The following is a 25,635-nucleotide window of genomic DNA, read 5'->3' as shown; positions in this document are numbered from 1 at the left end:
TTTTAAAAGATGAAAGCAGTCCTATAGCATGTTTGTATGCCTGGAATGTGATTCTGTAGCCAGGGGAAGATTCATCATATAGGAAGGAAAGGCAATAGCCAAACAAAGGAGCGAAGTCCTTGAGAAGTGAGGGGAATGGAATTCAGAGTAAAGGGACTGCCTTTTGTTGTTACAGAAGGAAAGAAAGAGGACATGGGTACAGAATCATGAGTGTTTGTGGATTTGATATCAGGAAGACGTGGCAAACACTGCACTATTGCCTAACAGCCAGACCCTCTTCTTCCTTGTTAATAGAACCCAAAATTTGGTGTGGGGGTAGCAGTGTGTCCATACTTAGGAGATTAGTTGTAATTGGTGTAAGCCAGTCATGATGACTGCATTCCTCTTTCTTTGCCAGACACTAACTTTCGTATCATACCTTGTACCAGGAGAATGGTCATGTAACCTATTTCTAGTCAGTGCAACTTTAAGGCTTGTTTGCTGGAGCTGGTGGGCGGGAGTGGGGTGCTGTGTGGGGTGGCTCTGTGACAGTTTTTCCTTTGCTAACAAAAGGAGAGGGAACTTCTTACATAAAAGGTTCTTTTGCTGCCTCCTCACATCCCCCCATCCCCTATCCCATGTGTTTCAATTTCTTTTCTTTTTTTTCTTTTTTTTTGAGATGGAGTCAAGTGATTCTCCTGCCTCAGCCTCTTGAGTAGCTGGGATCACAGGTGCCCAACACCATGCCCAGCTAATTTTGTATTTTTAGAAGAGACACGTTTCACCATGTTGGCCATGCTGGTCTCGAACTCCTGACCTCAGGTGATCTGCCCACTTTGGCCTCCCAAAGTGCTGGGATTACAGGTGTGAGACACTGTGCCTGCCCCTGCCCCACTTTTTTTTTTTTTTTTCTTATACAGATGGGGTCTCACTTTCTCAGTCCAGAGGGAAGTGGCCAATCATAGCTCACTGTAACCTCGAGCCTGTGGGCTCAAGCCATCTTCCCACCTCAGTTTCCTTAGTAGCTAGGACTACAAGTGCACACTACCACACCTGGCTAATTTCTGCATTTAATTTATGTTTTTGGTAGAGATGGGGGTCTCAATGTGCTGTTATGCCCAGCTAATTTTTTTCTTTTTCTTTTTGTAGAGATGGGGTCTTGCTACGTTGCTCAGGCTGGTTTCGAACTCTTGGCCTCAAGTGATTTTCCTGCCTTGGCCTCTCAAAACACAGGAATGCAGGTGTAAGCCACCATGTCCAGCCTGTTTCCTATTTCTGAATGTGGTCATGACTCATGATGTCAGGAAGTATGCTAGCTGTCTTTCAACCTGAGGCAATAAGCTTGAAGATGAAAAGTCAGAGCTGAGCAATGCAGAGAGGCTATGATGATATTACTTAGCAGCTGAACACAGGGCAAAAACTGCCTCCTACAGGTGTATTTCTTTATCATAGAAAAATAAACTCCAATTTATTGAAGTCTTTGTAGCCAGTTTTATGTCACTTTAGCAGAATATAGATACAGAATACAAAGGAAGTACGGTGGCTATTATTTTTTCCTGTTGAATACCTCTTCCCAGCTTTATTCTAGTCACAGACTCTATTCTCCAGGCTATAGGAGTGAATACCTGACACAAACAGGACTTAGATTCTTCCTACTTAGAATTTGAAACTTAATCGGAAATACCCAAAGACAGAAGGAACTAACCTAATGACAACTTCCAGAAAGAAGGCCGAAGATCTCCAGCCCCTAGGATTTGTATTCTACTCAAGGACTATCTATGAGTTACTCCATTAGCCTCTCAATAAATCTCCAGCTGGAGTTGGTTTCTGTTGATTTAAACCAGTGGTTCTCAGCCAGGAGAGATTGTACTCTTCAATGGATATCTGGCAATGTCTGGAGATATTTTTGGTTGACAACTGGCAGTGGGTGTTAGTGGCATCTAGTGAGTAGAGACCAGGGATTCTGCTAACATCCTGTAACGCACAGAACAATTCCCTGCAACAAAGACTTACTCGGCCTCAAATGTCAATAGTGTTGAGAAATCCTGCTTTAAAACAAGAGTTCCTTAACAGATACAAAGAGGTTCTCAACAAAGCTGACTCAGGGTCACCTCTGAAATTAGTGTGAAGGAAGAATGGGAGGTTTGAGGAGCAAGGAAAGGTATGGAATGGTCATTATGGGTGTGGGAGAGAGAAAAGTGGAAAGTTGCTGGGCAGTACTTAGGGTCTGTCTGAGATTGATAACTGTGAATTTGGAGACATAAGTCCAGTGATTTTTCTCCTGCAATGTAGACAAGAAGAAGGTATATGTTGGTTCATCCAAGGTTGAGTTTCTGTCAGGTGAGAGCTGCAGAGGGAAAGAAAGGCAAGGAAGTTGATATTTGTATGGGAGTGATTTTACTGACGAACCAGAGTAATTAAGTTGGATAATGGGGGCGGGCAGGAATGATGAGATAATTGATGGGATCAAGTGGATCCAGGAAACAGCCTTATTGGTACCCCTCAGAGGTTGTCAGAAAACAGAATTTCAGGCTTCCTTGTAGAGCTACTGAGTCAGACTTTGGATTTATTTTATTTTTTGGAGACAGGGTCTCACTCTTGTCACCCAGGCTGGAGTGCAGTGGTGCCATCACAGCTCACTGCAGCCTCGCCTTCCCAGGCTCCGGTGATTCTCCCACCTTAGCCTCCCAAGTAGCTGGGACTACAGATGTCTGCCACCACACCTGGCTAATTTTTTGTACTTTCAGTAGAGACGGGTTTTGCCATATTGCTCAGGCTGGTGTCAAACTCCTGGGCTCAAGAGATCCACCTACCTCAGCCTCCCAAAATGCTGGGATTACATGCCTGAGCCACCACATCCGTTACATTTTAAAACATTTTGTTTTGTTTTGTTTTTTAGAGAGTGTCTCGCTCGATCTCTGTCACTCAGGCTGGAGTGCACTGGTGTGATCATAGCTCACTGTAACCTTGAAATTCTGGGCTCAAGTAAGTGATCATCCTGCCTCAGCCTCCCAAGTAGCTGGGAATACAGGTGTTCAACACCAGACCTCTGGCTAGAATTTATATTTTAATAAGTTCCTGAAGAGACATATGCACATTAAAGATTGAGAAGCCATACATTACAGTATTTGAGGAAGGTAAAGAATTTCTGCACTGAGAATACTGAAAATATGGTCCTGGGTGAATTATCTAGTCCAGAAGTTAGTAATTTTTTTTTTTTCTGTAAGGGGCCAAGAGCCATATAGTTTCTGTCATGACTATTTAACTCTGCCATTGTAGTATGAAAACAGCCTGAGAAGATAGATAACACATACACGAGACGGACAGATGTTGAAAGTTGCTGTGTTCTAATAAGACTGTCAACAAAAACAAGTAATGGCAAGTAATGGGTTGATTTGACCCAAGGGCCATTGTTTGCTGATCCCTGATCTTGACCTTGATAAAAACAACAACAACAGTAAGTCTTAGCTCCCAAGAAAAGTTTACCCTGAGTTTCCCAGTTCTGACTACTTACTATCTCTTGGGAGTAAGTATTCTCCCTCTTCCCTTTTTTTTTTTTTTTTTGAGATGGAATCTCACTCTGTCACCCAAGCTGGAGTACAGTGGTGTGATTTCAGCTCACTGCAACTTCTGCCTTCTGGGTTCAAGTGATTCTCCTGTCTCAGCCTCCTGAGTGGCTGGGATTACAGGCACATGCCACCACGTCTGGCTAATTTTTGTATTTTTAGTAGAGATGCGGTTTCACCATGTTGGCCAGGCTGGTCTTGAACTCCTGATCTGCCTGCCTTGGACTTCCAAAGTGCTGGGATTACAGGCGTGAGCCACCGCACTCAGCCCTTCTTCCCTTTTCTTAACACAATGAAGAATTTGATTTTGTAACTACTTGGCCAGTTGATGTTCTGCAGGATCCTAAAAGAGGAAGTAAGAAGGGAACTGCAGTCTTAGAAAGCCAGAATGTCCTCGAAACCATTTTTTTCCCCCCTAGAGTACCAAGAGATGTAATATGGGGCAGGGTTCGTGTCAGCTGGTTCTCTGTGGTTGTTTCACTTTTATTTTCTTCTGGCTTCCAGCAAACACATTTTGAGCTTCTCAGCTGAGCCAAAGGAAATCAAGAAATCTCTTGAAATCAAGGAAATCAAGGAATCAATTACTTACACCAAGCTGAGCAAGAGACAACTTGAAGGCAGAGGTAGCAGTAATCAGACAGGGTTTCCAAGGTAACAGGGCAGAAGTAGGGGCGAGGTGGGGAACAGAAATAAAAGCTACTAGGACTTTATTTTTATTTATTTATTTATTTATTTGGGTTTTTAATTTTTTATTTTTGGTGTTTCTTTGTTTTGTTTTGTTTTTTGAGATGGAGTCTCACTCTTGTTGCCCAGGCTGGAGTGTAGTAGGGCGATCTCAGCTCACTGCAACCTCTGCCTCCCGAGTTCAAGTGATTCTCCTGTCTCACCCTCCTGAATAGCTGGGACTACAGGTGCTCACCACCACGCCTGGCTAATTTTTGTGTTTTTAGTAGAGACCGGGTTTCACCATGTTGGCCAGGCTGGTCTCCAACTCCCGACCTCAGGTGATCTGCCCACCTCGGCCTCCCAAAGTGCTGGAATTACAGGCGTAAGCCACCGCATCTGGCCACCTTTCTAGCACTTTACATGTATCACTGGAATCCTTACAGTTGGTTCAGCATTATTATCCCCAGGTTACAGGTGGAGAAACGGAGACCAATATATTATTAGACATTAATAAAGCACTTTGTGCCGGGCACCCTCTGCTTTACTAATATAAACTCATTTAATCCTTACCACAACTATATGAGGCTTGAACTATCGTTGCCTGCATCATACAGTGGGAAAGCTGTGCTTTGAAGAGAGGGGTTAAGTGACTTGCTGGAGGACATTAGCTAATATGGATGGAGCTGAGTTTTTAATCCAGGTGGACAGGTTTCATTGTTCATGCTCTTAACCACTATACCTCCCAGATTCACTCTTTCCAGACTTGAACAACTACTTTCTAGAAAATGCACCAGGCCTAAAGTTAGGGAACTAACTCAAAACCAGGAACGTGTAATAAGCAGTAGAGCCAGGGTTGGGGTCCAATTCTGACACTAAAGCTTGTGTATTTTCTCTTGTCCAAGGTAGTGACTATGTTCTTTTTTTTTTTGTCTTAATTAGTATTATAGAACAGTTGGAATACACAAGGTAGTGACTATGGTTTTTGTTGTTGCTGTTGTTATTGCTTTTTGTTTTTTTTGAGACAGAATCTCACTCTGTTGTCCAGGCTGGAGTGCAATGGCATGATCTTGGCTCACTGCAACCTCCATGTCCTGGGTTCAAGCGATTCTCCTGCCTTAGCCTCCTAAGTAGCTGGGGTTACAGACATGCACCACCATGTCCCACTAATTTTTTTGTATTTTTAGTAGAATGGGGTTTCACCATGTTGGTCAGGCTGCTTTCAGACTCCTGACCTCAAGTGATCCACCTGCCTAGGCCTCCCAAAGTGCTGGAATTATAGGTGTGAGCCACTGCGCCCGGCCCATGTTCTTTAGATGTCTTTCCCACCAGGAGATTCTCTGTCAGTGCTAAACCTTCAAGTTTTAGTTTTACTTATTGTTATTATTTCACCACACAGGTTCATTTTATTGAGCTGAAAGCTTACAAAAAGTCCACTGGTCCCTGCCCTGCCCATGTTACACTCATTCCTTCCCATGCACACTCTTGAGTATCCACAAGTGCTTCCACATAACTGGTTTCCCCCAACAAAGCACAAAGGGTGGTGCTTCCAAAGCATCCGTTGTTCCTAGCAGCAAGACTTTCAATGCTGGGGTTTTATTTTTTCTTTTTCTTTTTCTTTTTCTTTCCTTTCCTTTCCTTTAATTTCGTTTCTTTTTTTTTTTTTTCTGAGACAAGAGTCTCACTCTGTTGCCCAGGCTGGAGTGTGCAGTGGCATGATCTCGGCTCACTGCAACCTCAGCCTCCTGGGTTCAAGCAATTCTCCTGCCTCAGCCTCCCAAGTAGCTGGGACTACAGGCGTGCACTACCACGCCCAGCTAATTTTTTGTATTTGAAGTAGAGACGGGGTTTCACCATGTTGGCCAGGCTGGTCTTGAACTCCTGACCTCAGGTGATCTGCCCGCCTTGGCCTCCCAAAGTGCTGGGATTACAGGCATGAGCCACTGTGCCTGGCCATTTTTTATCTTTGAAAGTGTTTTATTTCAATAATTTTGGGGGTATAGGTAGGTTTTGGTTACATGGATAAGTTATTCAGTGATCATTTCTGAGATTTTAGTGCACCCGGTCCCCCAGCAGTATACACTGTATCCAATACGTAGTCTTTTATTCTTCACCCTTCTCCCAACCTTACCTTCTGAGTCCCCAAAGTCTATTATATCATTCTACCTTTGTGTCCTCATAGCTTAGCTCCCATTTATAAGCAAGAACATATGATAATTGGTTTTCCATTCCTGAGTTACTTTACTTGGAATAATGGACTCCAACTCCATCCAAGTTGGTGCAAAATACATTATTTTGTTCCTTTTTATGAATCAGTAATGTTCCGTAGTGTATATATAACACATTTTCTTTGTGCACTTGTTGGTTGCTGGGCACTTAGGTTCATTCCATGTCTTTGCACTTGAGAATTGTGCTGCTATAAACATGCATGTGCAAGTATCTTTTCATACGATGACTTCTTTCCCTTTGGGTAGATACCCCCCAATAGACAGATTGCTGAATTGAATGGTAGTTCTACTTTCAGTTATTTAAGGAATCTCCATACTGTTTTCCATAGAGGTTGTACTAATTTACATTCCCAACAGCAGTGTGAAAGTGTTCCCTTTTCACCACATCCATGCCAACATCTATTATTTTTTGACCTTTTTTTTTTTTTTTTTTTTTTTCTGAGGCAGGATCTCACTCTGTCACCCAGGCTGGAGTGCAGTGGCATGATCTCAGCTCACTGCAACCTCCGCCTCTCCGGTTCAAGCAATTCTCCCACCACAACCTCCCCAGTAGCTGGGAGTACAGGCATCCACCACCACACCCGGCTAATTTTTGTACTTTTAGTAGAGATAGTGTTTCACCATGATGGCCAGGCTGGTCTTGACCTCCTGGCCTCAAGTGATCCATCAGCCTCAGCCTCCCAAAGTGCTGGGATTACAGGTGTGAGCCATCATGGCTGGCCATTTTTCTCTATTCTATTCCACTGGTCTATGTTCCTGTTTTTATATCAGTACCATGCTGTTTTGGTAACTATAGTCTTTTTTTTTTTTTTGGAACGAAGTCTCGCTCTTGTCCCCCAGGCTAGAGTGCAATGGCATGATCTCGACTCACTGCAACCTCCGCCTCCTGGGTTCAAGCAATTCTTCTGCCTTAGCCTCCCGAGTAGCTGGGGTTACAGGTGCCTGCCACCACACCTGGCTAATTTTTGTATTTTTAGTAGAGACAGGGTTTCACCATGTTGGCCAGGCTGGTCTCGAACTCCTGACCTCAGGTGATCCACCCGCCTTGGCCTCCCAAAGTGCTGGGATTACAGGCGAGAGCCACCATGCCTGGTGGTAACTGTAGTCTTGTAGTATAGTTTGAAGTTGGGTAATGTGATGCCTCCAGATTTGTTCTTTTTGCTTAGTCTTGCTTTGGCTATGCAGCTCTTTTCTTGTTCCATATGAATTTTAGGATTGTTTTCTCCAGTTCTGTGGAGAATGATGATGGGAATTGTATGGAATCTGTAGATTGCTTTTGGCAGTGTTGTGGGATGTGTTTCCATTTGTTCCAGAAGGGAGTATAACTGCCTCTGCTGCACATGAGTTCACAAAGGGAGTGGGGAGTAGCAGCCAGCAGCAAGCCTCACCCAGCTCCCATGAAGTTGGCAAGGCTGGTCTTGCTCCCTCGGTGCCCTGTTAACAGCACTGAGTTTAGATCCAGGCAGTCTGTGCACACTGTGACCTGAAACCACAGCTTTCAGGTCATGCCCTTCCCTATTTGCTGGTAAGGCTGAGCACCCAGCATGTATGCTTGTGTCTCCTGCACACTTCTCACTTGCCCACTGGTTTCTGCTCAAGGGAGTTCATCCCCACTCCAGATTATATTATAAAATTCAGTTGGGAGCTTCTTTCACCCTGTGACCCCTCCCTGAGTTTGTTGGCTGACTTCCCTGAGGGCCCCTGTAAGACACAGTCAGGAATGGCTTCCCTCCTTTCACGATGGAGACTGGGAATGCCTACAAGGCACTTCCTACTACTGCTTCTACGTTTATTTATTTCACTCCACTCCCTAAATCCATTCCGGCTCTGGGCAGGGTTAAAGCCTTCTCCTGTGGCAATGTTCAGATTCCCTGGTAGGAATGTGTGCTTGGAGGAAGACTCTCCCCTCTCACACTCTGGGAACTGACAGCTTTTCACCTGTCTCACAGAGTAGGCTGCAGCCTGCTGCATCTTTCAAAGGGTCTGTGGATTCTTTCCCAGCTAATTTTTAAAAAGCTCTTTTGTAGAGACAGGCGTAGGCCAGGTGCAGTGACTCATGCCTGTAATCCCAGCATTTTGGGAGGCTGAGGTGGGAGGACTGCTTGATGCCAGGAGTTCAAGACTAACGGGGCAACATAGTGAGACCCTATCTCTAAAAGAAAAGCGGGGAAAAGAGGGTTTTAGTTGACTGAAACCAGGACAAACATAAAGAAGGTCTCCCATTCAATTTATCTGGTTCTAAAAGCAGTTTTTTCCAATTGTGCACACAAATAAACTGTTTTAGGCAAGACAGGGTCTTGCTATATCGCCCAGGCTGAAACACAGTGGCTCTTCACAGGCGTGATCCCACTACTGATCAGCAAAGGAGTTTTTGACCTGCTCTGTTTCCAACCTGGACCAGTTCACACCTCCTTAGGCAACCTGGTGGTACTGAGACAGGAGGCAGAACTCAACTCTGGAGGCAGGGCTTGGTCACCGGACCAAATTGAGGACTAGCTGAAACAGGTTTGGAGCAGAAGCACCTCCCCATAAGACACGCCCACGAGTGTGCCATGTCAGTTTACCACTGCCATGACAACACCCTGAAGTTATGGCCCCTTTCTGTGGCAATGACCTGACAACTTGGAGGATACCACCCTCATTCTAGAAATTTCTGCATAAACTGCCCATTAATTTGCATATAATTAAAAGTGGGTATAGGGCCAGACACAGTGGCTCATGCCTAGAATCCCAGCACTTTAGGAGGCCAAAGTGGGTGGATTGTTTGAGGTCAGGAGTTCGAGACCAGCTTGACCAACATGGTGAAACCCCGTCTCTACTAAAAATACAAAAATTAGCCGGGCGTGGTGGCGGGTGCCTGTAATCCCAGCTACTCGGGAGGCTGAAGCAGGAGAATCACTTGAACCCGGGAGGTGGAGATTGTAGTGAGCTGAGACTGCACCACTGCACTCCAGCCTGGGTGACAAAGCGAGACTCTGTCTCAAAATAAATAAATAAATAAAAATAAAAATAAAATAAAATCAGTACAAACAGGAATACAGAACTGCCTCTGAGTTGCTGCTCTGGGCACACTGCCTACAGGGTAGCCCTGCTCTGCAAGGAGCAGTAGCTCTGCTGCTGCCGTGTACTGCGGCTTCAGTAAAAGTTGCTGTTTAACACCACCAGCTCACCCTTGAATTCTTTACTGGGTGAAGCCAAGAATCCTCAATTTTGGTGCTTTCCTGTCCTGCATCAGTCTCCTGCTCCTAGGAGTTCACCCTTTTTTGTTTGTTTGTTTGTTTTGAGGCGGAGTTTCGCTCTTGTCCCCGAGGCTGGAGTGGTCTCGGCTCACTGCAACCTCCACCTCCCAGGTGAAAGCCGTGCTCCTCAGCCTCCCAAGTAGCTGGGATTACAGGCATGCGCCACCATGCCTGGCTGATTTTTGTATTTTTAGTAGAGATGGAGTTTTTCCATGTTGGTCAGGCTGGTCTCGAACTCCTGACCTCAAATGATCTGCCGGCCTCAGCCCCACGAAGTGCTGGGATTACAGGCGTGAGCCACCGTGCCCAGCCAAGTTCACCCTATTAATGTCAAACACTGCAGACACCCAGTTGTCATAGCACACTACAGCCCAGAACTGGTCTCCAGCTATTCTCCTGCCTCAGCCTCCTGAGTATCTGAGACTACAGGTGTATGCCGCTGGGCCCCACACAGGTTGTTATTTTTTTTTTTTTTTTTGACACAGGGTCTTGCTCTGTTGCCTAGGCTGGAGTGCAGTGGCATGATCTCAGCTCACTGCAACCTCCACCTCCTTGATTCAAGCGATCCTCCTACCTTAGCCTCCCACGTAGCTGTGATTACAAGCGTGCACCACCACACTTAGCTATTTTTAGCTGAGATGGGGTTTCACCATGTTAGTATTTTTAGTAGAGACAGGGTTTCACCATGTTGGCCAGGCTGGTCTCAAACTACTTACCTCAAGTGATCTGCCTACCTCAGCCTCCTGAAGTGTTGGGATTACAGGTGTGAGCCACCTGCCTGGCCTATCCTAAATTGTAACGCCTAATTCAGGCACTGCGTGTTAATCTGTGCTAGATAACAGGTAGTAAACATGCACAAGATAGTTCCTGCCTTCAATGTGTTTACAGTCTAGTTCTAGTGTTTTGTAGTGTTAGGATGTGGTTTGGTCTTCTGATCCGACACCACCAATGGTTACTAATTATATATAACCAATACCTAGAAAATAAAATTTCCCATGTTGTTCAAATTGAAATTTAGTTTTCCTACACCACTAACCTGAATATCCTCCTGAATATCCTTTCTTCTCTAATGCCTTTACTCTTTAATTTATCCATTAGAGCCAAATATGACTATTTCCTTACATTTGCCTTTGCTGTTAACCCTTCAGCTGAGGCAGAGCCACAACATTCTTGGACTTTCATCATGATAAGGCAGATAGATTAAGATCTTGACTTAAATAAAATGGACAAGTGTCCTCTTCTCCTGAACTTCAAGAAGGATAAATAAAATGGACAAGGGTCCTCTTCTCCTGAACCTCAAAAAGGAGCTTAACCTTGAGGTACTGATCTATGTATGTGGATGAGAATCGTTAGTAAAGATAATTGAGGCCAGGTGTGGTGGTTCATGCTTTTAATCTTTGAGAGGCTGAGGAAGGCAGATCGCTTGAGTCCAGGACTTCGAGACCAGCCTGGATAACATCTACAAAAAAATGCCAAAAAATCAGCCAGGCATGGTGGTGTGTGTGCTTGTAGTCCCAGCTACTTGGGAGGCTGAGGTGGGAGGATTGCTTGAGCCTGGGAGGTTGAGGCTGCAGTGAGCTGAGATTGTGGCACTGCACTCCAGCCTGGGCAACAGAGGGAGACCCTATCTCTAAATAAATAAATAAATACGATTGGGTTGAATCTAGAGACCTAAGTTATAGTCCCAGCTCAGCCACTAATCTGAGAATGGTTAACATTTATTTAAAATTTACAATGTGCCAGTCACTTTTTAAATTAACATGCTATGCTGTAAGTAGGAGGGTACTATTATTATCTTCATTTTACAGACAAGGACATGGAGGCAGAGAGCACTTAAATAACTGGCAAATCATACAGTTAGGGGCACACAGAGTCCAGTTGTGCAACAGAGGCAATCTGGCTGGTAGTACTTCCTGATAACAGAAGCTTTCATTGCTAACACACTATGTGGCATATTCTGTACTGTGTGTTTTTGTTTGTTTTTTTGAGACAGGGTCTCACTCTGTGGCACAATGATCATGGTTCACTGCAGCCTCGGCCTTCTGAGCTCAAGTGATCCTCCCGCCTCCGCCTCCTGAGTAGCTGGGAATACAGATGTGCGACACAGCACTTGGCAAGTTTTAAAATATTTTCTTCAGACTGAAACATCATCGTGTTAAAGATAAAAAAGAAAAAAATATTCTTGTAGAGATAGGATCTCACTGTTGTCCAGACTGGTCTCAAATTTTTGAGCCCAAGCCATCCTCCTGCCTTGGCCTCCCAAAGTGCTGGCATTACAGGGTGGGTCACCATGCCTGGTCTGTACTGTTTTCCTGGCAATGTTATTCAGTCTTCGTGAATAATCCCAAGGTAGATATGATACCAATTTTTCAGGTGAAAAAAACTAATCGGCAGAATGAAATTCGTAAACAGCCTGTGGCTCCAAAAGCTTCTGGAAGCCTCAAGCTACCCGTGTGCATCTTTGAGCCTCAGTTTCCCCATCTTTAAAATAAGGGGTTTGGAGTAGATGTCTGTTCTCTGGGGCAGGATGCAGAGGAAAAGAGCTGTCTGCGAATGGGCGAGAGAGAAGGTGGGGTAAATACAGTTAAACCACAGTGACCGAGGGCCCAGCATAACGGGGGTGGGTGCGGTTACAAATGCCGGTAAGATTCCCGCCAAGGCGAAGGACGGGGGTGTCAGAGCCGAGCGAGGCCTGTGGGCGAGAATGGGCCTGACAGCCATTCTCCGACCCGCGTGGGCGCTGCAGGCGCAGGCCAGCGGCCAAGGGAGAGGCGATCCCTGGGGCTCTGCCCGGGTCTCGGGACGGCACCTCACCCGCCCAAGTCCTGCTCCACAGGCTTCTCCGGGAAAGCTAGGGAAGGAAGAGGCGCGGCCTCCCGAGCCCGCATCTCAGAGCGCCACGTCCCTCCTGGCTCAGCCTCCCCCCAGGCTCCATAGCTTCGGCGCTCCCCACCGCCCGCCTCCAGGCTCCCCGGCGCGGCCTTGTCCCTGCTCCCGCCAATCGGCGTCGTCAGCAATCGCGAACCAGACCAATGAGCGGCCGCAGGGTGTGGGAACTGTCGCCATGGCAGCCAGGAGGCGGGCGCGCGCGGCGGGAGGAGGGGCAGAGCGGAGCGGTGGGCCGGGGGTTGGAGGACAGGTTTGTGCGCTGGACGCAAGCACCAGGCGCAGCCTCGCTCGCCGAGACCTGACCGGGTAAGGCCGGTGGCCGCGCGGTGGGTGCGGAGCAGCGCGGCGGGAGATTGGGGGTGGGGTGGGGGTCCGGAGATAAGGCTCAGGTCTTCGCCTGCCTTGCCAGAGCAGAGAGGATGGCAGGGGCCGTGCAGTGGGCGGGGCACCGGCGGGGAGGGGGCTCCCAGCGCGAGCCGGAGGCTCTGGGTTCCCTCTGCTCCACTCGCAGCTGGGCACCCGAGCTTTCTTCGGGGTCGAGGAGGGTGGCTGGCTCTTGGCGGGGAGCAGGAGAGGGTAGGTGCCGAACCGAGACCCTGTTGGGGTCCCGTTGGGTTTGGGCAGGTCGATGGGCGAGGGGTGCCCACTAGTGAGGAGGGACACCCACCAATTCCAGGCGATGCTCCCCTGCGCCGCTCAGCAAAGCTAGGCCCGGGTATCCTGCTTTTCTCCGGTCTGGTTAAGCCGGCAACCTCTGACACTTAGGAGAAAGTTAGTGTCAGTCGTGATATCCTTTTCCCTTAAGTGACAAATTAGGTACGAGATGAAACCTTTTGGTTTTAGGAGATGAGAAACAGTACTTCCTTGCTGCACCTGCTAAGTGGTAACTCAGTGAGCAAATATGGTTATTGTGGTTGGTGTTTGCAACGGTCTTAGATGACAATTATTTTACAGTATCAAATGGGAGAGAGAGGGAAAGAGGGAGAGAGAGAGAGAATATGAGGGAATGAGAATGAACGGGAACCATTATGATTTTTGAGAGACAGAACCTCTTGAAATTCTGTGTCCACTAAACTCCTAAATTGAATAATGTACATTTTATGCAATTGAATAAGCTAGTGCTACCATCTAAGCCTGCTACGAAGGCTCTGTTAAATCCATGGACGAATATGAACACTAAAAGATACTACCTTGGTTTAAAAATAGGGGAGGTTAAATGCAAATATTTCTGATAGTGAATTTTGTTTGAGGGAGATTGTGGACTTTCCCTATGGGAAAGTTTAAAGAATTGATGAGATAGATGCTTTAAGGAATGTTCTTGTTTTTGAAACTTGAATAAGTTCAACAAATGTTGAACAAATATTTCAACAAATCTTCCTCAGCTAATAGGGTCAAAAATTAAAATTCTGGAAATTTAGAATTAGAAATGAAATCTCAAATAATGTCACTCTCATAATTAGGATGAACATGGAAACTTCCATTTTTCATCGTGGTCTTCAAGCTCTCCATGATCTCATCTACCTCTGTAGTAGGGGGTCAATTTTTTTTTTTTTTTTATCTAGACAATTTTAGAAATTTAAAGGAGTCAAAAATTTATTTCTGTCTCCATGTGTTTACTCATGCCCTTCTCTGTCTATCCAAATTTTACCCTTTTTTTTTTTTGAGACAGAGCCTCACTTTGTCACCCGGGCTGGAGTGCAATGGCCCAATCTCGGCTCACTGCAGCCTCCACCTCCCGGGTTCAGGGGATTCTCCTGCCTCAGCCCATCGAGTAGCTGGGATTACAGGGACCCACCACCACAGCCAGCTAATTTTTTGTATTTTTATTAGAGATGGGGTTTCACCATGTTGGCCAGGCTGGTCTCAAACTCCTGACCTCAGGTGATCCACCTCCCTTGGCCTCCCAAAGTGCTGAGATTACAGATGTGAGCCACCATGCCTGGACGACCCATGTTCTAAGAGTCGAATCTGTCTATGTTGTGTTTACCTTTCTTTGCTCTCCCAAGGTACATATTGTTCATATCACGTATTTTGTATGTATCCTTTCAGCATGCTTTTTGCCAAGTTGGTTTGTGCTCTGTGAATAACAGTTGAGATAAAATGCACAATTAAGACAATTAAGGTACTTTTCAAGACACTATTAATTATGGGCACTAATATCAATAATATCAATTCAGATATCTTTTTTGTTTTGGGATATGTTATGAATCTCTGAACACATACTAAACTAATTTTGCATTACTTAGAATAATATTTAAATTGCTTTCCACTTTCTAAGGACACTTTTGAAGGCTGGGGTCTACAAAATACCCTTTTGAGTACTGGGTAGCTGGCAGAATCAAGTGCAGGATTTAAAAATGTATTGAAAATAATCCTTTAGGCCAGGCATGGTGGCTAATGCCTGTAATCCCAGCACTTTGGGAGGCTGAGGCAGGTGGATCACTTGAGTCCAGGAGTTCAAAACCAGCCTGGCCAACATGGTGAATCCCCGTCTCTACTAAAAATACAGAAATTAGCCAGACGTTGTGGCGGGCATCTGTAATCTCAACTCAGGAGGCTGAAGCAGGAGAATTGCTTGAACCCGGGAGGCGGAGGTTGCAGTGAGCCGAGATTGCGCTATCGCACTCCAGCCTGGGCAACTAGAGTGAAACTACGTCTCAAAAACAAAACCAAAAACAGGCTACTAACAATTTCAAATAATTTATTCAAGGAAAAACTTCAATTACTTTCATTATTTTCAATCAAAATTTTTTTTACAACCATGATGTGGTGAAAAGTATACTTAGTTAGAATTTCATGGCCAGATTCCAGTACAGGCTCTGCCAAAAGAACTTGGCCAAGTCAGTTAACTTCCTTCTGTCTTTATAACCTTTTATAAAAGTAGGGCTGAATTAGATTACAGTAGTCCTCCTTTATCCTAGAGTGATATGTTCCAAGGGTCCCAATGGATGCCTGAAACTACAGGTAGTACCAACCCTTATATACGCTATGTTTTTTGCTATACATATATAATAATAAAATGAATAAATAACAATAATACACTGAAATAAAAGTTATATGAATGTGATCTTTCAAAATATCTTGTTTTACCTCAGGTAATTGAAACTGCAGAAAGTGAAATCGCAGGTTAGGGAGGACTACTGTACCTCCACGATTATTTCTGATCTTAGAATTCTCTGATTCTAAAATCCTAAAGCAGCCTAATAGAAGTTCAGATAGTAGTTACTTGATTTTATTTTTGGCAGAGCATTTTTTTTTTTTTTTTTTGAGACAGGGCCTCGCTCTGTTGCCCAGGCTGACTGGAGTACAGTGGTGTGATCATGGCTCACTGCAGCCTGGAACTGCCAGGCTCAAGTGATCCTCCTACCTCAGCCTCCTGAGTAGCTAGGACTAAAGGAGCATGCCACCACACCCTGCTAATTTTTAAGTATTTTTTTGTAGAGAAGAGGCCTCACCATGTTGTCCAGGCTGGTCTCAAACTTCTAGGCTCAAGCGATCTGCCCGTCTCGGCCTCCCAAAGTGCTGGAATTACAGGCGTGAGCCACTACACCTGGCCTTGGCAGAGTTTTTTTTGGCAGTGTATTTTAATTATCTGAAGTACAGTATATGTAAATAATAAAGAGATTATAATTTTAATAATATGTTTATTGAGTGATACAGATCTGTTTTTCATAAGCCTATAATCTAGGATACTCCAACCCATTGTTAAGACTGGAAAAAAGGAGATATAATAGTTTCCTTGATGAGTGTCCTTTTCTACAGATGTAGACAACAGAGGCTCTAAAAGCTATACTAATGTCTTGATCAGGGAAAAGCTGGAGTCCAACTCAGCTGGAGTCCAACTCAGCTGGTCATACACTTGACATTTTATTTGAACCTCACTTTCCTGTTGACTTTCATTTTCAAAGGGAAAATGGAGGTGAGCACCAGGTTATCTGTGGCTTTTGAAACTGGTGCCGTGGAGAAACTCAAAAGCCGTTTATTTTTCTTCACCCTACCCTGTTTCATCATTAGATTTGTGACATTGATAGTAAGAAGAAGCAATCCACGTTTCCTAGCTCAAGGCAGTGTCTTAGAGAAGGAAACCTGAGTCTCTTGCTACAGTTCTGATTTAAGGTTGGAAGGATGAGATTATGTTGGATGCATTGCTTTCATTGGTCTATAATTGCATCAGGACTTTGGTTCTGGCAATGTTCAGAGAAGAGCTCTAATGTGGCCTTTCAAAAATGACTGTAAGACCGGGCATGATGGCTCAGGCCTGTAATCCTAGGACTTTGGGAGGCTAAGGTGAGCAGATCACTTGAGCTCACAGGTTTGAGAACAGCCTGGGCAACATGGTGAAATCCCATCTCTATCAAAAATATTAAAAACTAGCTGGGCGTGGTGGTGCGTGCCTGTAGTCCCAGCTACTCTGGAGGCTGAGGCAGAAGGATGGCTTGAGCCTGGGAGGTGGAGGTTTTAACGAGCTGAGATAGCGCCACTGCACTCCAGCCTGGGTGGTAGAGTCAGACCCTGTCTCAAAAAACAAAAACAAAAACGACTTTTAAAGTTGTATGTCAAACTGGTCTTGCTTGCTTTTTGTTTTGTTAATTTTTTTTTTTTTTTTTAGACAGGGTCTTTCTCTGTCATCCAGGCTGGAGTACAGTGGTATGAATGGCTCGACCTCCTGGGCTCAAGCAATCCTCCCACCTCAGGTTCCTGAGTAGCTGGGACTACAGGTGCACACCACCACACCCAGCTAATTTTTTGTAGAGGCGGGGTTTCACCATGTTGCCCAGGCTTGTTTTGAACTCCTGGGATCAAGTGATCCACTCGCCAAGTGCTGGGATTATAGGTGTGAGCCACCATGCACATTCTGGTCTTGCTTTTTAAGTTCTACCACTTGGGGTGTTTACAGAACAGATTTTCATATTTCTTTATGTTTCCTTTTCAAGACAAGAAGGGCATTAATATTTATTGAGCAATTACCATTGTCATGCACTGTGTGGTTACTTTGTATTCATTCTTATTTTCCTCGCATCAACAAACCTGTGAAGAGGTATGAGTTCAATTTTCTAGCTAGGAAAATCAAGACTCAGAGGCAAGTAGCTTGCGAGTAAATGGGGGAAGTTAGGATTTAATCTGCTGTTTGTGTGTTTATTTTTTACCATGTTGTGTCAATAAAAGTCATATCTTTCCAAAATACAACATGCATATGATTACTCCCCTGCATAGATTATTTTATGTTTAATATACCATATATAAAAAAAGAAATACATGTGTCCTTAAAATTTGAAAATATTTTATTTGCTTTTTTTTAAACAGACTACTTAGAAATAACTGCTTATGTTTACTAATGAGTTTGCACATGAGCTGCTTTGTGTTTTACATGTTATTTGGTGGGGTTTCAAAAAAGAATTTGAAATATTTCATCTTATTACTGATCTCTGTGACAAACTAGGAACAAAGTTAATTTTTTTAAAGTGGTGGTAAGAGTAAAGAAAAATTCCAGTTAAGAATTTAACAGGAAAAGTTGCCCTATATCTTGAAGTCTCATTGCTGAAAAAAATAAGCTTTTAATCTGAATTCAAGAGTGGAGGAATACAGGAAAATTTGGCCATAATAAATCAGTATATATATATATATATATATATTTTTTTTTTTTTTTTCCCCAAGACAGTCTCGCTGTGTCACCCAGGCTAGAGTGCAGTGGCATCATTTCGGTTCACTGCAACCTCCGCTTCCCAGGTTTAAGCGATTCTTGTGCCTAAGCCTCTTGAATAGCTGGAACTACAGGCACCTGCCACTATGCCCGGCTAATTTTTGTATTTGTTTAGTAGAGATGGGGTTTCACCACATTGGGCAGGCTGATCTTGAACTCCTGACCTCAGGTGATCTCTCCACCTCAGCCTCCCAAAGTCCTGGGATTACAAGCCGGAGTCACTGTGCCCGGCCAACATCTTTGTTTATTCTGGTTTTTGATTTTGTTTATTTCATGTATCTTTCTCCCCTCCTTACTGGAATATGATATAATTTAGTCTCCTTCCACATCATAAAAATTTGGCACTTTTCACATTATGTGACAAATGCATACACTATCATGTACCATTACCACTGTAAAAAGTCTAAATTTTGTAATTTTGTGTCTTTTTATTTATTTATTTTTATTTTTTTTTTACATTTAGAACGTGTTACGAGTCAGTTTTTAGTGAAAAAACATTGAGCTAGGAGCCAAGACCCATCTCTTCACTATTTTGGTATTGTGCAAGTCATCTTATCTCTCTGGATCTCAGTTGTCTCATCTGTAAAAAGGAGATAAAAATTATTTACCTGCCTGAACGTAAGTACTCAATAATTGCATTTGGTTGCAAAGAAAAATGACTACCACTACCACCACCACCAAAATACAAAAAAGGAAAAACCAAAAACGAACTCACAGATGGCTTAAACATGCAATATTTATTTTTTTATATAAAATAATAATTGAAATAGCACTCTAGGGTGGGTATAGTGGCTTTATAAAGTCATCAGAGACTTAAGCTTCTTTCAGTTCTTTTATCCGTGATCCCTAAGACGTTCTTGTAGCACTGGTTCTTTTAAGTCCAACATAGCTGCCAGAGCTCTAACCATCACTGTCATGTTCCAGGCAGCAAAGCATAGGCGAAGAAAGATGCATCCTCTTCCTTTAAGGGGAATTCCTGAACCAAGGCTGAGGCTATAAGAAAGCAGGGAAATGTAGCTGAATGCATGGCTGCCCTCTGTAAAATTGGGCTTTTGCTACTGAGAAGGAAGGAAAGATTTGGATATTGGCAAGCAAATAGAAGTGTCTGCCATGATATGAATCTTTTTATCTTTCAGCTCTGAAATCTGTAAGCTATGATAACCACTCATAGAAGCTTCTATAATTTGCCATGGCAGAGATTTAAGTATGACTATTAACTACAGAAGGAAATAATCTTCATGTAATAAATTGTGTTTCTGTTTTTACTTTTAGCCCTTAATTCATTATAGAAGCTTTTCTGTCTTATTTGTGAATTTGTTCTGGTTATTTTTTAAAATTACCCATAAATGCTCAATAGATGTTTGTTGTACATTTTATGGTTGTGTTAAAAAGAGCTAAGATTTATTGAGCTACTTGCTGTAAGCAAGGCAATAAAATGACAGAGATAAAGTTATCCCAAGGGTATCACACAACTAATCATCAGGAAGTAAATTTATTTTGAAAGTAAATATAATTCATCTCAAGATACATTTCACTGTGGTCACATGAGGAACACTTGCCTTCCTTGCTAGCTAAAAGTAGTTTGTTCTTTTTCTTTCCTTTCTTCTTTTTTTAACCACTTAACTGTTAGTTGTCTTGAAATTTTCTCTTACTACTAGTTCTTGCTTAATTTATTTAGCCACACCAATATTTTATTTCCTTCCAGACTTTTCTTTTATTGTTTTGTTGAGACGAGTCTCTTTCACCCAGGCTGGGGTGCAACGGCTTACTGCAACCTCTGCCTCCTATGTTCAAGCGATTCTCCTGCCTCAGCCTCCTGAGTAGCTGGGACTATAAGCATCCACCACCACACCCGACTAATTTTTGTATTTTTAGTAGAGATGGGGTCTCACCATGTTGGCCAGGGTGGTCTTGAACTCCTGATCTCAGATGATCTGCCTGCCTCGGCCCCCCACAGTGCTGGGATTACAGGAGTGAGCCACTGTGCCCGGCCCCTTCCAGACTTTTCTTTGTGAATATTATATAAATATACCCTATACTTGTCATGCAAAATGGTTCAATTGTCATTATTTCTGTTTCAAAAGTAAACTGAAATAAATAGCTTTGAGAAAAAGAAATTCAGGGAATGGAAACTGGAGTGAGAAAGATTCTAAAGATTCAGTCAATCTTTTAGAGTTTTTAGAGTTTTTAGAAGGGAGACAGAGTAAGTTAATATTTTATTTCTACACAGTATATTTGTATTTTTGAAAGTTTTTACATTTTTTGGTTGTATTAGGTAGGCACAAAGTACAGTAGTTCTTTTGCTGCTAGTACTGCAGTTTCCTTTTTTCTGATCTAGACTTGTTGACCTCAAACAAAATAATCAGGAGACTTGTGACCATAAAAACAACCTAGTTTTGTTTTTAAGAGACATTTAACGTTATAAATCACCTGACTGAGAATGTCTGTTTGGTGAATACAATTTTCATGACTTTTAATTTTTTTTAATTAACAGAAAAGTATCATGCTATGCATTGTTTTGTAAGCAGCATTTAAAAAATTGCTATTGTATTTAATAGCTTACCTTCCTCACTAGATTGAAGCCCTGTGAGGGTAAGGACTATGTCCATCTCGCTTACCTTTGTCTTCTAGCATAGTATCTGGTACCATAGTCATTACTTAATACATAAATATTAGTTTAGTTTTGTTTTTAGAAACAAAGTCTCAATACATACATACATATATACATACTTATAATAGGTGAAAGGAAACATGCTTCAATTCAGCCATTAATTGAAAAGGAAGAGGGGCAAAAGAAGAGGGTTGAGGAAGACGGAAAAAGATACACAAAGGAAGCTGGGCGTGGTGGCTCATGCCTCTAATCCCAGCACTTTGGGAGGCCGAGTCGGGCAGATCACGAGGTCAGGAGATCAAGACTATCCTGGCTAACATGGTGAAACCCCATCTCTACTAAAAACACACAAAAAAATTAGGCTGGGCGTGGCTGGGTGAGGTGGCTCACGCCTGTAATCCCAGCACTTTGGGAGGCTGAGGTGGGCGGATCACGAGGTCAGGAGATCAAGACTATCCTGGCTAACATGGTGAAACCCTGTCTCTACTAAAAACACACAAAAAAATTAGCCGGGCGTGGCTGGGTGAGGTGGCTCATGCCTGTAATCCCAGCACTTTGGGAGGCCGAGGCGGGCGGATCACGAGGTCAAGAGATTGAGACCAACCTGGACAACATGGTGAAACCCCGTCTTTACTAAAAAAACACAAAAAATTAGCTGGGCATGGTGGCATGTGCCTGTAGTCCCAGCTACTTAGGAGGCTGAGGCAGGAGAATTGCTTAAACCCAGGAGGCGGAGGTTGCAGTGAGCCGAGATTGCACCACTGCACTCCAGCCTGGGCAACAGAGCGAGACACTGTCTCAAAAAAAAAAAAAAAAATTAGCTGGGCGTGGTGGTGGGCGCCTGTAGTCCCAGCTACTCAGGAGGCTGAGGCAGGAGAATGTGTGAACCCGGGAGGCGGAGTTTGCAGTGAGCCAAGATCGCGCCACTGCACTCCAGCCTGGGTGACAGAGTAAGACTCTGTCTCAAAAAAAAAAAAAAAAAAAAAAATATAAAGGAGGAACAGAGACTACTTCCAAGGAAAGAGAAAATTTTCAGTTTTCTGTACTTTTCACCCCGGTTATCTATGGTAATTTTTTTTAACCACTTCCAGGATATCTTGCCCAACAGTCAAAACAGGAAACCATCACACATACATGCACGCACGCGCGCAGGCACACACACTCACACACACACACACACAAACAAGCAAACTTCATCTGTATAACTACTGTTATAAATCAGTAGCTAAGAAATCTGCCTCTGTGTATGAATGAAAATTTTATTTTTTGAGACATGTTCTCACTCTGTCACCCTGGCTAGAGTGCTGTGGTGTGACCATGGCTCACTGCAGCCTCAACCTGCTGGGCTCAAGTGATCCTCCCACCTCATCCCCCACCAAGTAGCTGGGACTACAGGCATGTGCCACCATGCCCAACTAATTTTTGTATTTTTTGTAGAGACAGAGGTTTCACTATATTGCTCAGGCTGGTCTTGAATTCCTGAGCTCAAGGAATCCACCCTCCTTGTCCTCACAAAGTGCTGGGATTATAGGCAGGAACCTCCGTGCCCAGCAGAATAGAAATTTTGACTTGGTTGAGACAGGGGAAGAGAGATTAGCTTTCTTTTAGGACTTTAAAATTTAAGGAAATTATATCTACTGAATACTAAGAGAAGCTTAAGAACTCTGCTTACTTTGTAATTTTACCTGAGGCTCTGATGTCTTTGGGGTCAGTGCCTCCCATTCTGTCTTGAGATGACTACATAGTTTAGAATTTCACACCATCCTACTTTAGAGAGTAAATTATCAGCCTCTCCTGGTTTGAATGAGTCTACTGTTTCAGCCTGGTTCAGCCCAGTGTCTCCTCTTTAGGTCCGTATCTCTCTTATGAAAGAAGAGGTTGATAAAGGAAAGGAGAAGGCCATTCTTACTGACCTGATAGTGGAAGAAAAGTAGGTTAGTTCCCCTTCTTCCTATTGCCTGTCCTTATCACTCATCTCTCTTTCTTCTATATGGATATTTGTATATTTTCTCGTTCATGAAAATCTGTAAACCTAGTAAATTTGCTGTTATTCCTTTAATGCAGACACATTTGACATCTTGGCATTTAAAGAGACTTTTGTGTCATTATTTTTCTGCCTAATGTGCTGGAATACTTACCATTTCTTCTTTTTTTTTTTTTAAATACAGTTGATGTTTATTGAGGCCTTATTAAGAATTAGAGTCAGTGTTTAAATTAATTATCCTAGTTATGTCTAGAATAAGCACTAACAGATTAGAAACTAGTATAAAACATTCTACATCAATCAAAAATAAATTTAAAAGGCAAGAAAGGAGAGGAAATAAATGTTAAAGAGGTAGGATAAATAGAAAGCCCTACCAGCCTGAGCAACATAATGAAACCACAACTCTACCAAAAAAAAAAAAAAAAAGTCACCACGCATGGTGGCTTGCTTGTGGTCCCAGCTACTTGAGAAGCTGAGGCAAGAGGATCTCTTGAGCCCAGGAAATCAAACTTGCAGTGAGCTGTGAGCTCACCACTGCACTTCAGCCTGGGTGGCAGAATGAGAACCTGTCTCAAAAAACAAAAAAGCCCTATAGAAGGTGGTAGATTTAAAAATCAAGATACGGTATTAAGGCCGGGTGTGGTGGCTCACACCTGTAATCCCAGCACTTTGGGAGGCTGAGGTGGGCAGATTGGTTGAGGTTAGGAATTTGAGACCAGCCTGGCCAACATGACAAAACCCTGTCTCTACTAAAAATACAAAAAATTAGCTGGGCATGGTGGCGCCCACCTGTAGTCCTAGCTACTGAGGAGGCTGTGGCAGGAAAATTGCTTGAACGTGGGAGGTGAAGGTTGCAGTGAGCCAAGATTGCACCACTGCATTCTAGCCTGGGCGACAGAGTGAAACTCCATCTCAAAAAAAAAAAAAAGATATGTTATTAAATCAACTTTAAGGGCTGGGCGCAGTGGCTCACTCCTGTAATCCCAGCACTTTGGGAGGCCAAGTTGGGTGGATCACTTGAGGTCAGGAGTTTGAGACCACCCTGGCCAACATGGTGAAACCCAATCTCTACTAAAAATACAAAAATTAGCCGGGTGTGGTGGTAGACACCTGTAATCCCAGCTACTTGGGAGGCTGAGGCAGGAATCGCTTGAACCCAGGAGGTGGAGGTTGCAGTGATCCGAGATTGCGGCACTGCACTCCAGCACGGGCAATAGAGTGAGACTCTGTCTCAAAAAACAAAAAACAAAAATGGCTTGAAGAAATGACCATTCCTCTCCCTGGTAGAGAGAACAGTGTTGTATGGGAAAACACAAAAGGTAACAATTCAAGAAAATGTTTAAAAATACTTGGACTACAAAGGTGAAGAAGTCCTTAGAATACCTTTATCAATTTATTTCGTTTAATTTCTTTGTGTATGCATAAAAATGATGTGAGAAAAATCTATGATATGCCTAAAAATACTTTCAGCAAACATAAAATAGAATTGTAAGTGATAAAGCATGGTGTTATAGTTTAATTGGCAGCATTTTTTTCTATATGGTATACAATGGTGTGTCTTAATATCGATAGAATCTTTTATCCCACCCTGAGGTCTCTGTCACCCAGGCTGGAGTAAAGTGGCACAATCATAGCTCCCTGCAGCCTAGAACTCCTGGGTTCAAGCAATCTTCTCACCTCAGCTTCCTGAGTAGCTGGGATTACAGGTGTGAGCCACTGCACCCGACCCAATGGAAATAAAGCCTGTTTATTTTATTTCTTCTTCTTCTTCTTCCTCTTTCTTCTTTCTTCTTCTTCTTCTCCTTCTCCTTCTCCTTCTCCTTCTTCTTCTTCTTCTTTCTTCTTCTTTTCTTCTTCTCTTTCTTCTTCTTCTTCTTTCTTCTTTCTTCTTTCTTCTTCTTCCTTCTCTTCCTTCTTCTTCTTCCTTCTTCTTCTTCTTTTCTTCTTCTTCTTCTTCCTTTCTTCTTCCTCTTCTTCCTTCCTCCTCCTTCCTCCTCCCTCCTCCTCCCTCCTCCTCCCTCCTCCTTCTTCTTTCTTCTTTCTTCCTCTCTTTTTTTTTTTTGAGACAGTCTCACTCTGTTGCCCAGACTGGAGTGCAGTGGCACAATCTTGGCTCACTGCAACCTCTGCCTCCTGGGTTCAAGCCATTCTCCTGCCTCAGCCTCCCGAGTAGCTGGGACTACAGGCATGCGCCACCACTCCAGGCTAATTTTCACATTTTTAGTAGAGACAGGGTTTCGCCATGTTGGCCAGGCTGGTGCAAACTCCTGACCTAAGGTGATCCACCCACCTCAGCCTCCCAAAGTGTTGGGATTACAGGCATGAGCCACCGTGCCTGGCCCTTAAAGTCTACTTAATAACATATCTTTTTTTTTTTTTTTTTGAGATGGAGTTTTTCTGTGTTGCCCAGGTTGGAATACAGTGGTGCAATCTCGCTCACTGCAACCTTCACCTCCCAGGTTCAGGAGATTCTCCTGCCTCAGCCTCCTGAGTAGCTAGGACTACAGGCGTGTGCCACCATGCCCAGCTAATTTTTTGTATTTTTAGTAGAGACAGGGTTTCATCATGTTGGCCAGGTTGGTCTTGAACTCCTAACCTCAACCAATCTGCCTGCCTTGGCCTCCCAAAGTGCTGGCATTACAGGCGTGAGCCACCACGCCCAGCCTCTTCATACCCTTTTGCTAGAGATTTTTTTCCAAGCCCCCTATATTAATTTTACAAGCTTTACAAGCTTGGTGCTGGTGCTTTCTTCATCTTATCAGAAGATGATGACAG

General features: G+C 43.6%; 1 protein-coding gene across 18 annotated transcripts in view; it reads left to right on the top strand.

The window, feature by feature from the left end:
- Window positions 1-25,635, top strand: part of NUCB2 (nucleobindin 2) — a 136,670-nt gene that overhangs the window by 66,304 nt on the left and 44,731 nt on the right. For 3 of the 18 annotated variants that reach the window (XR_010121522.1, XM_063641958.1, XM_063641959.1), the window contains exons 1-2: window positions 12,772-12,870; window positions 18,729-18,883. The exons of 1 other annotated variant lie outside the window; for it this stretch is intronic. The gene's annotated coding sequence lies outside the window, so the exon portion shown is untranslated. Of the gene's footprint in view, window positions 1-11,668; window positions 11,789-12,375; window positions 12,871-13,056; window positions 13,141-18,728; window positions 18,884-22,726; window positions 22,811-25,635 lie in introns of those variants that run through there. 14 more of the 18 variants (XM_055282262.2, XM_055282251.2, XM_063641957.1 and 11 more) reach the window with 10 other exon arrangements.

The sequence above is a fragment of the Symphalangus syndactylus genome, chromosome 6 (assembly GCF_028878055.3).
Source record: "Symphalangus syndactylus isolate Jambi chromosome 6, NHGRI_mSymSyn1-v2.1_pri, whole genome shotgun sequence".
Lineage (NCBI taxonomy): Eukaryota > Metazoa > Chordata > Mammalia > Primates > Hylobatidae > Symphalangus > Symphalangus syndactylus.
The sequence above is the reverse complement of the archived record's forward strand: the minus strand, read 5'-3'. Positions and strand labels throughout refer to the sequence as shown.